The sequence below is a fragment of the Schistocerca serialis genome, chromosome 1 (genome assembly GCF_023864345.2).
Source record: "Schistocerca serialis cubense isolate TAMUIC-IGC-003099 chromosome 1, iqSchSeri2.2, whole genome shotgun sequence".
NCBI lineage: Eukaryota > Metazoa > Arthropoda > Insecta > Orthoptera > Acrididae > Schistocerca > Schistocerca serialis.
The window spans coordinates 181090707-181102995 of record NC_064638.1 but is presented as its reverse complement, the minus strand read 5'-3'; positions in this window follow the sequence as shown (position 1 = coordinate 181102995).

Genomic DNA, 12289 nt, shown 5'->3' with positions numbered 1-12289 from the left:
CTATTGATCCAAAAATTCAGAGAGATAGGAAGGCAATGGCTTTATGTTACAGATATTCCAGCAGACAAAATTACGTGGTACATCACACTGAGAAACCTGTCAGGGTCTAAGCCAAGATCTAAGGTAAACAGGAGTTGCTTTGTTATTTATTCGGTCTCTACTAGCATCATGGTATCCCTCTTGTTTTTTTCCTGATTCCTTGGAGATCGTGATGGTTAGGAACTTATTCAGCAATATTAAATAAATGGCTGGTGTGATGCGAGGCGCTTTCTATCAGCTCACTCTCCATCCTCTCCTACTCCAGTCTCCTTAGGAGAAACGGTAGAAACGGTGGCTATTCACGTAAAGAACTGGTGCGCCAAGACATTGATCCAAAAATTCAGACAGCTAGGAAATCAATAGCTTTTGTTACATAGATCCCAGCAGACAAAATTACGTGGTATATCTCACTGACTAACCTGTCAGGTCAGGTTCTCAGCTGTGATCTAAGGGAAAAAGGAGTTGCTCTGTTATTTACTCGGTCTCGACAAGTGTCATGATCTCCCTCATGTTTTTTCCCATTGCTTCGGTAGCCGGCATGGTTAGGAACTGATTTGGCAACATTATGTTAAGGGCTGAAGTGATGCAAGGCGCTTTCTATCAGCTCACTCTCCGTCCTCTCCTACTCCTGTCCTCTTGGGAGAAACGGTGGATATTCACGTAAAGAACTGATGCACCAAGCTATTGATCCAAAAATTCAGAGAGATAGGAAGGCAATGGCTTTATGTTACAGATATTCCAGCAGACAAAATTACGTGGTACATCACACTGAGAAACCTGTCAGGGTCTCAGCCAAGATGTAAGGTAAACAGGAGTTGCTTTGTTATTTATTCGGTCTCTACTAGCATCATGGTATCCCTCTTGTTTTATTCCTGTTGCCTTGGAGATCGTGATGGTTAGGAACTTATTCGGCAACATTAAGTTAATGGCTGGTGTGATGCGAGGCGCTTTCTATCTGCTCACTCTACATCCTCTGCTACTCCAGTCCCCTTGGGAGAAACGGTGGGTATTCACGTAAAGAACTGGTGCGCCAAGACATTGATCAAAAAATTCAGAGAGCAAGGAAGTCAATGGCTTTGTGTTACATAGATTTTAGCAGATAAAATTACGTGGTATATGTCACTGACTAACCTGTCAGGTCAGGTTCTCAGCTGTGATCTAAGGTAAAAAGGAGTTGCTCTGTTATTTACTCGGTCTCCACAAGTGTCAAGAACTCCCTCTTGTTTTTTCCCATTGCTTCGGTAGTCGGCATGGTTAGGAACTGATTTGGCAACATTAAGTTAAGGGCTGAAGTGATGCAAGTCGCTTTCTATCAGCTCACTCTCCTTCCTCTCCTACTCCCGTCGTCTTGGGAGAAACGGTGGATATTCACGTAAAGAACTGATGCACCAAGCTATTGATCCAAAAAATCAGAGAGATAGGAAGGCAATGGCTTTATGTTACAGATATTCCAGCAGACAAAATTACGTGGTACATCACACTGAGAAACCTGTCAGGGTCTCAGCCAAGATCTAAGGTAAACAGGAGTTGCTTTGTTATTTATTCGGTCTCTACTAGCATCATGGTATCCCTCTTGTTTTTTTCCTGTTGCCTTGGAGATCGTGATGGTTAGGAACTTATTCGGCAACATTAAGTTAATGGCTGGTGTGATGCGAGGCGCTTTCTATCTGCTCACTCTACATCCTCTGCTACTCCAGTCCCCTTGGGAGAAACGGTGGGTATTCACGTAAAGAACTGGTGCGCCAAGACATTGATCCAAAAATTCAGAGAGGAAGGAAGTCAATGGCTTTGTGTTACATAGATTTTAGCAGACAAAATTACGTGGTATATCTCACTGACTAACCTGTCAGGTCAGGTTCTCAGCTGTGATCTAAGGTAAAAAGGAGTTGCTCTGTTATTTACTCGGTCTCCACAAGTGTCAAGAACTCCCTCTTGTTTTTTCCCATTGCTTCGGTAGTCGGCATGGTTAGGAACTGATTTGGCAACATTAAGTTAAGGGCTGAAGTGATGCAAGTCGCTTTCTATCAGCTCACTCTCCTTCCTCTCCTACTCCCGTCGTCTTGGGAGAAACGGTGGATCTTCACGTAAAGAACTGATGCACCAAGCTATTTATCCAAAAGTTCAGAGAGATAGAAAGGCAATGGCTTTATGTTACCGATATTCCAGCAGACAAAATTACGTGGTACATCACATTGAGAAACCTGTCAGGGTCTCAGCTAAGATCTAAGGTAAACAGGAGTTGCTTTGTTATTTATTCGGTCTCTACTAACATCATGGTATCCCTCATGTTTTTTTCCTGTTGCCTTGGGGATCGTGATGGTTAGGAACTTATTCAGCAATATTAAATTAATGGCTGGTGTGATGCGAGGCGCTTTCTATCAGCTCACTCTCCATCCTCTCCTACTCCAGTCCCCTAAGGAGAAACGGTGGGTATTCACGTAAAGGACTGGTGCGCCAAGACATTGATCCAAAAATTCAGACAGCTAGGAAATCAATAGTTTTGTGTTACATAGATTCCAGCAGACAAAATTACGTGGTATATCTCACTGACTAGCCTGTCAGGTCAGGTTCTCAGCTGTGATCTAAGGTAAAAAGGAGTTGCTCTGTTATTTACTCGGTCTCCACAAGTGTCATGATCTCCCTCTTGTTTCTTCCCATTGCTTCGGTAGTCGGCATGGTTAGGAACTGATTTGGCAACATTAAGTTAAGGGCTGAAGTGATGCAAGGCGCTTTCTATCAGCTCACTCTCCGTCCTCTCCTACTCCCGACCTCTTGGGTGAAACGGTGGATATTCACGTAAAGAACTGGTGCACCAAGCTATTGATCCAAAAATTCAGAGAGATAGGAAGGCAATGGCTTTATGTTACAGATATTCCAGAAGACAAAATTACGTGGTACATCACACTGAGAAACCTGTCAGGGTCTAAGCCAAGATCTAAGGTAAACAGGAGTTGCTTTGTTATTTATTCGGTCTCTACTAGCATCATGGTATCCCTCTTGTTTTTTTCCTGTTGCCTTGGGGATCGTGATGGTTAGGAACTTATTCAGCAATATTAAATTAATGGCTGGTGTGATGCGAGGCGCTTTCTATCAGCTCACTCTCCATCCTCTCCTACTCCAGTCCCCTAAGGAGAAACGGTGGGTATTCACGTAAAGAACTGGTGCGCCAAGACATTGATCCAAAAATTCAGACAGCTAGGAAATCAATAGTTTTGTGTTACATAGATTCCAGCAGACAAAATTACGTGGTATATCTCACTGACTAGCCTGCCAGGTCAGGTTCTCAGCTGTGTTCTAAGGTAAAAAGGAGTTGCTCTGTTATTTACTCGGTCTCCACAAGTGTCATGATCTCCCTCTTGTTTCTTCCCATTGCTTCGGTAGTCGGCATGGTCAGGAACTGATTTGGCAACATTAAGTTAAGGGCTGAAGTGATGCAAGGCGCTTTCTATCAGCTCACTCTCCGTCCTCTCCTACTCCCGACCTCTTGGGTGAAACGGTGGATATTCACGTAAAGAACTGGTGCACCAAGCTATTGATCCAAAAATTCAGAGAGATAGGAAGGCAATGGCTTTATGTTACAGATATTCCAGCAGACAAAATTACGTGGTACATCACACTGAGAAACCTGTCAGGGTCTAAGCCAAGATCTAAGGTAAACAGGAGTTGCTTTGTTATTTATTCGGTCTCTACTAGCATCATGGTATCCCTCTTGTTTTTTTCCTGTTTCCTTGGAGATCGTGATGGTTAGGAACTTATTCAGCAATATTAAATAAATGGCAGGTGTGATGCGAGGCGCTTTCTATCAGCTCACTCTCCATCCTCTCCTACTCCAGTCCCCTTAGGAGAAACGGTAGAAACGGTGGCTATTCACGTAAAGAACTGGTGCGCCAAGACATTGATCCAAAAATTCAGACAGCAAGGAAATCAATAGCTTTTGTTACATAGATCCCAGCAGACAAAATTACGTGGTATATCTCACTGACTAACCTGTCAGGTCAGGTTCTCAGCTGTGATCTAAGGTAAAAAGGAGTTGCTCTGTTATTTACTCGGTCTCGACAAGTGTCATGATCTCCATCATGTTTTTTCCCATTGCTTCGGTAGCCGGCATGATTAGGAACTGATTTGGCAACATTATGTTAAGGGCTGAAGTGATGCAAGGCGCTTTCTATCAGCTCACTCTCCGTCCTCTCCTACTCCTGTCCTCTTGGGAGAAACGGTGGATATTCACGTAAAGAACTGATGCACCAAGCTATTGATCCAAAAATTCAGAGAGCTAGGAAGGCAATGGCTTTATGTTACAGATATTCCAGCAGACAAAATTACGTGGTACATCACACTGAGAAACCTGTCAGGTTCTCAGCCAAGATCTAAGGTAAACAGGAGTTGCTTTGTTATTTATTCGGTCTCTACTAGCATCATGGTATCCCTCTTGTTTTTTTCCTGTTGCCTTGGAGATCGTGATGGTTAGGAACTTATTCGGCAACATTAAGTTAATGGCTGGTGTGATGCGAGGCGCTTTCTATCTGCTCACTCTACATCCTCTGCTACTCCAGTCCCCTTGGGAGAAACGGTGGGTATTCACGTAAAGAACTGGTGCGCCAAGACATTGTTCCAAAAATTCAGAGAGCAAGGAAGTCAATGGCTTTGTGTTACATAGATTTTAGCAGACAAAATTACGTGGTATATCTCACTGACTAACCTGTCAGGTCAGGTTCTCAGCTGTGATCTAAGGTAAAAAGGAGTTGCTCTGTTATTTACTCGGTCTCCACAAGTGTCAAGAACTCCCTCTTGTTTTTTCCCATTGCTTCGGTAGTCGGCATGGTTAGGAACTGATTTGGCAACATTAAGTTAAGGGCTGAAGTGATGCAAGTCGCTTTCTATCAGCTCACTCTCCTTCCTCTCCTACTCCCGTCGTCTTGGGAGAAACGGTGGATATTCACGTAAAGAACTGATGCACCAAGCTATTGATCCAAAAAATCAGAGAGATGGGAAGGCAATGGCTTTATGTTACAGATATTCCAGCAGACAAAATTACGTGGTACATCACACTGAGAAACCTGTCAGGGTCTCAGCCAAGATCTAAGGTAAACAGGAGTTGCTTTGTTATTTATTCGGTCTCTACTAGCATCATGGTATCCCTCTTGTTTTTTTCCTGTTGCCTTGGAGATCGTGATGGTTAGGAACTTATTCGGCAACATTAAGTTAATGGCTGGTGTGATGCGAGGCGCTTTCTATCTGCTCACTCTACATCCTCTGCTACTCCAGTCCCCTTGGGAGAAACGGTGGGTATTCACGTAAAGAACTGGTGCGCCAAGACATTGATCCAAAAATTCAGAGAGCAAGGAAGTCAATGGCTTTGTGTTACATAGATTTTAGCAGACAAAATTACGTGGTATATCTCACTGACTAACCTGTCAGGTCAGGTTCTCAGCTGCGATCTAAGGTAAAAAGGAGTTGCTCTGTTATTTACTCGGTCTCGACAAGTGTCATGATCTCCCTCTTGTTTTTTCCCATTGCTTCGGTAGTCGGCATGGTTAGGAACTGATTTGGCAACATTAAGTTAAGGGCTGAAGTGATGCAAGGCGCTTTCTATCAGCTCACTCTCCGTCCTCTCCTACTCCCGTCCTCTTTGGTGAAACGGTGGATATTCACGTAAAGAACTGATGCACCAAGCTATTGATCCAAAAATTCAGAGAGATAGAAAGGCAATGGCTTTATGTTACAGATATTCCAGCAGACAAAATTACGTGGTACATCACACTGAGAAACCTGTCAGGGGCTCAGCCAAGATCTAAGGTAAACAGGAGTTGCTTTGTAATTTATTCGGTCTCTACTGGCATCATGGTATCCCTCTTGCTTTTTTCCTGTTTCCTTCGAGATCGTGGTGGTTGGGAACTTATTCGGCAACATTATCTTAATAGCTGGTGTGATGCGAGGCGCTTTCTATCTGCTCACTCTACATCCTCTCCTACTCCTGTCCGCTTGGGAGAAACGGTGGGTATTCACGTAAAGAACTGGTGCGCCAAGACATTGATCCAAAAATTCAGAGAGCAAGGAAGTCGATTTCTTTGTGTTACAAAGATTTTAGCAGACAAAATTACGTAGTATATCTCACTGACTAACCTGTCAGGTCAGGTTCTCAGCTGTGATCTAAGGTAAAAAGGAGTTGCTCTGTTATTTACTCGGTCTCGACAAGTGTCAAGAACTCCCTCTTGTTATTTCCCATTGCTTCGGTAGTCGGCATAGTTAGGAACTGATTTCGCAACATTAAGTTAAGGGCTGAAGTGATGCAAGTCGCTTTCTATCAGCTCACTCTCCGTCCTCTCCTACTCCCGTCTTCTTGAGAGAAACGGTGGATATTCACGTAAAGAACTCATGCACCAAGCTATTGATCCAAAAATTCAGAGAGATAGAAAGGCAATCGCTTTATGTTACAGATATTCAAGCAGACAAAATTACGTGGTACATCACACTGAGAAACCTGTCAGGGGCTCAGGCAAGATCTAATGTAAACAGGGGTTGCTTTGATATTTATTCGGTCTCTACTAGCATCATGGTATCCCTCTTGTTTTTTTCCTGTTGCCTTGGAGATCATGATGGTTAGGAACTTATTCAGCAATATTAAATTAATAGCTGGTGTGATGCGAGGCGCTATGTATCAGCTCACTCTCCATCCTCTCCTACTCCAGTCCCCTTAGGAGAAACGGTGGGTATTCACGTAAAGAACTGCTGCGCCAAGACATTGATCCAAAAATTCAGACAGCTAGGAAATCAATAGCTTTTGTTACATAGATCCCGGCAGACAAAATTACGTGGTATATCTCACTGACTAACCTGTCAGGTCAGGTTCTCAGCTGTGATCTAAGGTAAAAAGGAGTTGATCTGTTATTTACTCGGTCTCGAGAAGTGTCATGATCTCCCTCATGTTTTTTCCCATTGCTTCGGTAGCCGGCATGGTTAGGAACTGATTTGGCAACATAATGTTAAGGGCTGAAGTGATGCAAGGCGATTTCTATCAGCTCACTCTCCTTCCTCTCCTACTCCTGTCCTCTTGGGAGAAACGGTGGATATTCACGTAAAGAACTGATGCACCAAGCTATTGATCCAAAAATTCAGAGAGATAGGAAGGCAATGGCTTTATGTTACAGATATTCCAGCAGACAAAATTACGTGGTACATCACACTGAGAAACCTGTCAGGGTCTCAGCCAAGATCTAAGGTAAACAGGAGTTGCTTTGTTATTTATTCGGTCTCTACTAGCATCATGGTATCCCTCTTGTTTTTTTCCTGTTGCCTTGGAGATCGTGATGGTTAGGAACTTATTCGGCAACATGAAGTTAATGGCTGGTGTGATGCGAGGCGCTTTCTATCTGCTCACTCTACATCCTCTGCCAATCCAGTCCATTTGGGAGAAACGGTGGGTATTCACGTAAAGAACTGGTGCGCCAAGACATTGATCCAAAAATTGAGAGAGCAAGGAAGTCAATGGCCTTGTGTTACATCGATTTTAGCAGACAAAATTACGTGGTATATCTCACTGACTAACCTGTCAGGTCAGGTACTTAGCTGTGATCTAAGGTAAAAAGGAGTTGCTCTGTTATTTACTCGGTCTCCACAAGTGTCAAGAACTCCCTCTTGTTTTTTCCCATTGCTTCGGTAGTCGGCATGGTTAGGAACTGATTTGGCAACATTAAGTTAAGGGCTGAAGTGATGCAAGTCGCTTTCTATCAGCTCACTCTCCTTCCTCTCCTACTCCCGTCGTCATGGGAGAAACGGTGGATATTCACGTAAAGAACTGATGCACCAAGCTATTGATCCAAAAATTCAGAGAGATAGAAAGGCAATGGCTTTATGTTACCGATATTCCAGCAGACAAAATTACGTGGTACATCACACTGAGAAACCTGTCAGTGTCTCAGCCAAGATCTAAGGTAAACAGGAGTTGCTTTGTTATTTATTCGGTCTGTACTAGCATCATGGTATCCCTCTTGTTTTTTTCCTGTTGCCTCGGAGATCGTGATGGTTAGGAACTTATTCAGCGATATTAAATTAATGGCTGGTGTGATGCGAGGCGCTTTCAATCAGCTCACTCTCCATCCTCTCCTACTCCAGTCCCCTAAGGAGAAACGGTGGGTATTCACGTAAAGAACTGGTGCGCCAAGACATTGATCCAAAAATTCAGACAGCTAGGAAGTCAATAGCTTTTGTTACATAGATCCCAGAGGACAAAATTACGTGGTATATCTCACTGACTAACCTGTCAGGTCAGGTTCTCAGCTGTGATCTAAGGTAAAAAGGAGTTGCTCTGTTATTTACTCGTTCTTGACAAGTGTCATGATCTCCCTCTTCGTCTTTTCCCATTGCTTCGGTAGTCGACATGGTTAGGAACTGATTTGGCAACATTAAGTTATGGGCTGAAGTGATGCAAGGCGCTTTCTATCAGCTCACTCTCCGTCCTCTCCTACTCCCGTCCTCTTGGGAGAAACGGTGGATATTCACGTAAAGAACTGATGCACCAAGCTATTGATCGAAAAATTCAGAGAGATAGAAAGGCAATGGCTTTATGCTACAGATATTCCAGCAGACAAAATTACGTGGTACATCACACTGAGAAACCTGTCAGGGTCTCAGCCAAGATCTAAGGTAAACAGGAGTTGCTTTGTTATCTATTCGGTCTCTACTAGCATCATGGTATGCCTCTTGTTTTTTTCCTGTTGCCTTGGAGATCGTGATAGTTAGGAACTTATTCAGCAACATTAAGTTAATGGCTGGTGTGATGCGAGGCGCTTTCTATCAGCTCAAACTCCATCCTCTCGTACTCCAGTCCCCTTAGGAGAAACGGTGGGTATTCACGTAAAGAACTGGTGCGCCAAGACATTGATCCAATAATTCAGACTGCTAGGAAATCAATAGCTTTTGTTACATAGATCCCAGCAGACAAAATTACGTGGGGTATCTCACTGACTAACCTGTCAGGTCAGGTTCTCAGCTGTGATCTAAGGTAAAAAGGAGTTGATCTGTTATTTACTCGGTCTCGACAAGTGTCATGATCTCCCTCATGTTTTTTCCCATTGCTTCGTTAGCCGGCATGGTTAGGAACTGATTTGGCAACATTAAGTTAAGGGCTGAAGTGATGCAAGTCGCTTTCTATCAGCTCACTCTCCGTCCTCTCCTACTCCCGTCCTCTTGGGAGAAACGGTGGATATTCACGTAAAGAACTGATGCACCAAGCTATTGATCGAAAAATTCAGAGAGATAGAAAGGCAATGGCTTTATGCTACAGATATTCCAGCAGACAAAATTACGTGGTACATCACACTGAGAAACCTGTCAGGGTCTCAGCCAAGATCTAAGGTAAACAGGAGTTGCTTTGTTATCTATTCGGTCTCTACTAGCATCATGGTATCCCTCTTGTTTTTTTCCTGTTGCCTTGGAGATCGTGATGGTTAGGAACTTATTCGGCAACATTAAGTTAATGGCTGGTGTGATGCGAGGCGCTTTCTATCTGCTCACTCTACATCCTCTGCTACTCCAGTCCCCTTGGGAGAAACGGTGGGTATTCACGTAAAGAACTGGTGCGCCAAGACATTGATCCAAAAATTCAGAGAGCAAGGAAGTCAATGGCTTTGTGTTACATAGATTTTAGCAGACAAAATTACGTGGTATATCTCACTGACTAACCTGTCAGGTCAGGTTCTCAGCTGTGATCTAAGGTAAAAAGGAGTTGCTCTGTTATTTACTCGGTCTCCACAAGTGTCAAGAACTCCCTCTTGTTTTTTCCCATTGCTTCGGTAGTCGGCATGGTTAGGAACTGATTTGGCAACATTAAGTTAAGGGCTGAAGTGATGCAAGTCGCTTTCTATCAGCTCACTCTCCTTCCTCTCCTACTCCCGTCGTCTTGGGAGAAACGGTGGATATTCACGTAAAGAACTGATGCACCAAGCTATTGATCCAAAAGTTCAGAGAGATAGAAAGGCAATGGCTTTATGTTACCGATATTCCAGCAGACAAAATTACGTGGTACATCACATTGAGAAACCTGTCAGGGTCTCAGCTAAGATCTAAGGTAAACAGGAGTTGCTTTGTTATTTATTCGGTCTCTACTAGCATCATGGTATCCCTCTTGTTTTTCTCCTGTTGCCTTGGGGATCGTGATGGTTAGGAACTTATTCAGCAATATTAAATTAATGGCTGGTGTGATGCGAGGCGCTTTCTATCAGCTCACTCTCCATCCTCTCCTACTCCAGTCCCCTAAGGAGAAACGGTGGGTATTCACGTAAAGAACTGGTGCGCCAAGACATTGATCAAAAAATTCAGACAGCTAGGAAATCAATAGTTTTGTGTTACATAGATTCCAGCAGACAAAATTACGTGGTATATCTCACTGACTAACCTGTCAGGTCAGGTTCTCAGCTGTGATCTAAGGTAAAAAGGAGTTGCTCTGTTATTTACTCGGTCTCCACAAGTGTCATGATCTCCCTCTTGTTTCTTCCGATTGCTTCGGTAGTCTGATTGGTTAGGAACTGATTTGGCCTCATTAAGTTAAGGGCTGAAGTGATGCAAGGCGCTTTCTATCAGCTCACTCTCCGTCCTCTCCTACTCCCGACCTCTTGGGTGAAACGTTGGATATTCACGTAAAGAACTGGTGCACCAAGCTATTGATCCAAAAATTCAGAGAGATAGGAAGGCAATGGCTTTATGTTACAGATATTCCAGCAGACAAAATTACGTGGTACATCACACTGAGAAACCTGTCAGGGTCTAAGCCAAGATCTAAGGTAAACAGGAGTTGCTTTGTTATTTATTCGGTCTCTACTAGCATCATGGTATCCCTCTTGTTTTTTCCCGTTGCCTTAGAGATCGTGATTTTTAGGAACTTATTCGGCAACATTAAGGTTATGGCTGGTGTAATGCGAGGCGCTTTCTATCTGCTCACTCTACATCCTCTGCTACTCCAGTCCCCTTGGGAGAAACGGTGGGTATTCACGTAAAGAACTGGTGCGCCAAGACATTGATCCAATAATTCAGAGAGCAAGGAAGTCAATGGCCTTGTGTTACATCGATTTTAGCAGACAAAATTACGTGGTATATCTCACTGACTAACCTGTCAGGTCAGGTTCTCAGCTGTGTTCTAAGGTAAAAAGGAGTTGCTCTGTTATTTACTCGGTCTCGACAAGTGTCATGATCTCCCTCTTGTTTTGTCCCATTGCTTCGGTAGTCGGCATGGTTAGGAACTGATTTGGCAACATTAAGTTAAGGGCTGAAGTGATGCAAGGCGCTTTCTATCAGCTCACTCTCCGTCCTCTCCTACTCCCGTCCTCTTGGGTGAAACGGTGGATATTCACGTAAAGAACTGATGCACCAAGCTATTGATCCAAAAATTCAGAGAGATAGGAAGGCAATGGCTTTATGTTACAGATATTCCAGCAGACAAAATTACGTGGTACATCACACTGAGAAACCTGTCAGGGTCTAAGCCAAGATCTAAGGTAAACAGGAGTTGCTTTGTTATTTATTCGGTCTCTACTAGCATCATGGTATCCCTCTTGTTTTTTTCCTGTTGGCTTCGAGATCGTGGTGGTTGGGAACTTATTCGGCAACATTATGTTAATAGCTGGTGTGATGCGAGGCGCTTTCTATCTGCTCACTCTACATCCTCTCCTACTCCTGTCCGCTTGGGAGAAACGGTGGGTATTCACGTAAAGAACTGGTGCGCCAAGACATTGATCCAAAAATTCAGAGAGCAAGGAAGTCAATGGCTTTGTGTTACAAAGATTTTAGCAGACAAAATTACGTGGTATATCTCACTGACTAACCTGTCAGGTCAGGTTCTCAGCTGTGATCTAAGGTAAAAAGGAGTTGCTCTGTTATTTACTCGGTCTCGACAAGTGTCAAGAACTCCCTCTTGTTATTTCCCATTGCTTCGGTAGTCGGCATGGTTAGGAACTGATTTCGCAACATTAAGTTAAGGGCTGAAGTGATGCAAGTCGCTTTCTATCAGCTCACTCTCCGTCCTCTCCTACTCCCGTCCTCTTGGGAGAAACGGTGGATATTCACGTAAAGAACTGATGCACCAAGCTATTGATCCAAAAATTCAGAGTGATAGAAAGGCAATGGCTTTATGTTACAGATATTCCAGCAGACAAAATTACGTGGTACATTACACTGAGAAACCTGTCAGGGGCTCAGGCAAGATCTAATGTAAACAGGGGTTGCTTTGATATTTATTCGGTCTCTACTAGCATCATGG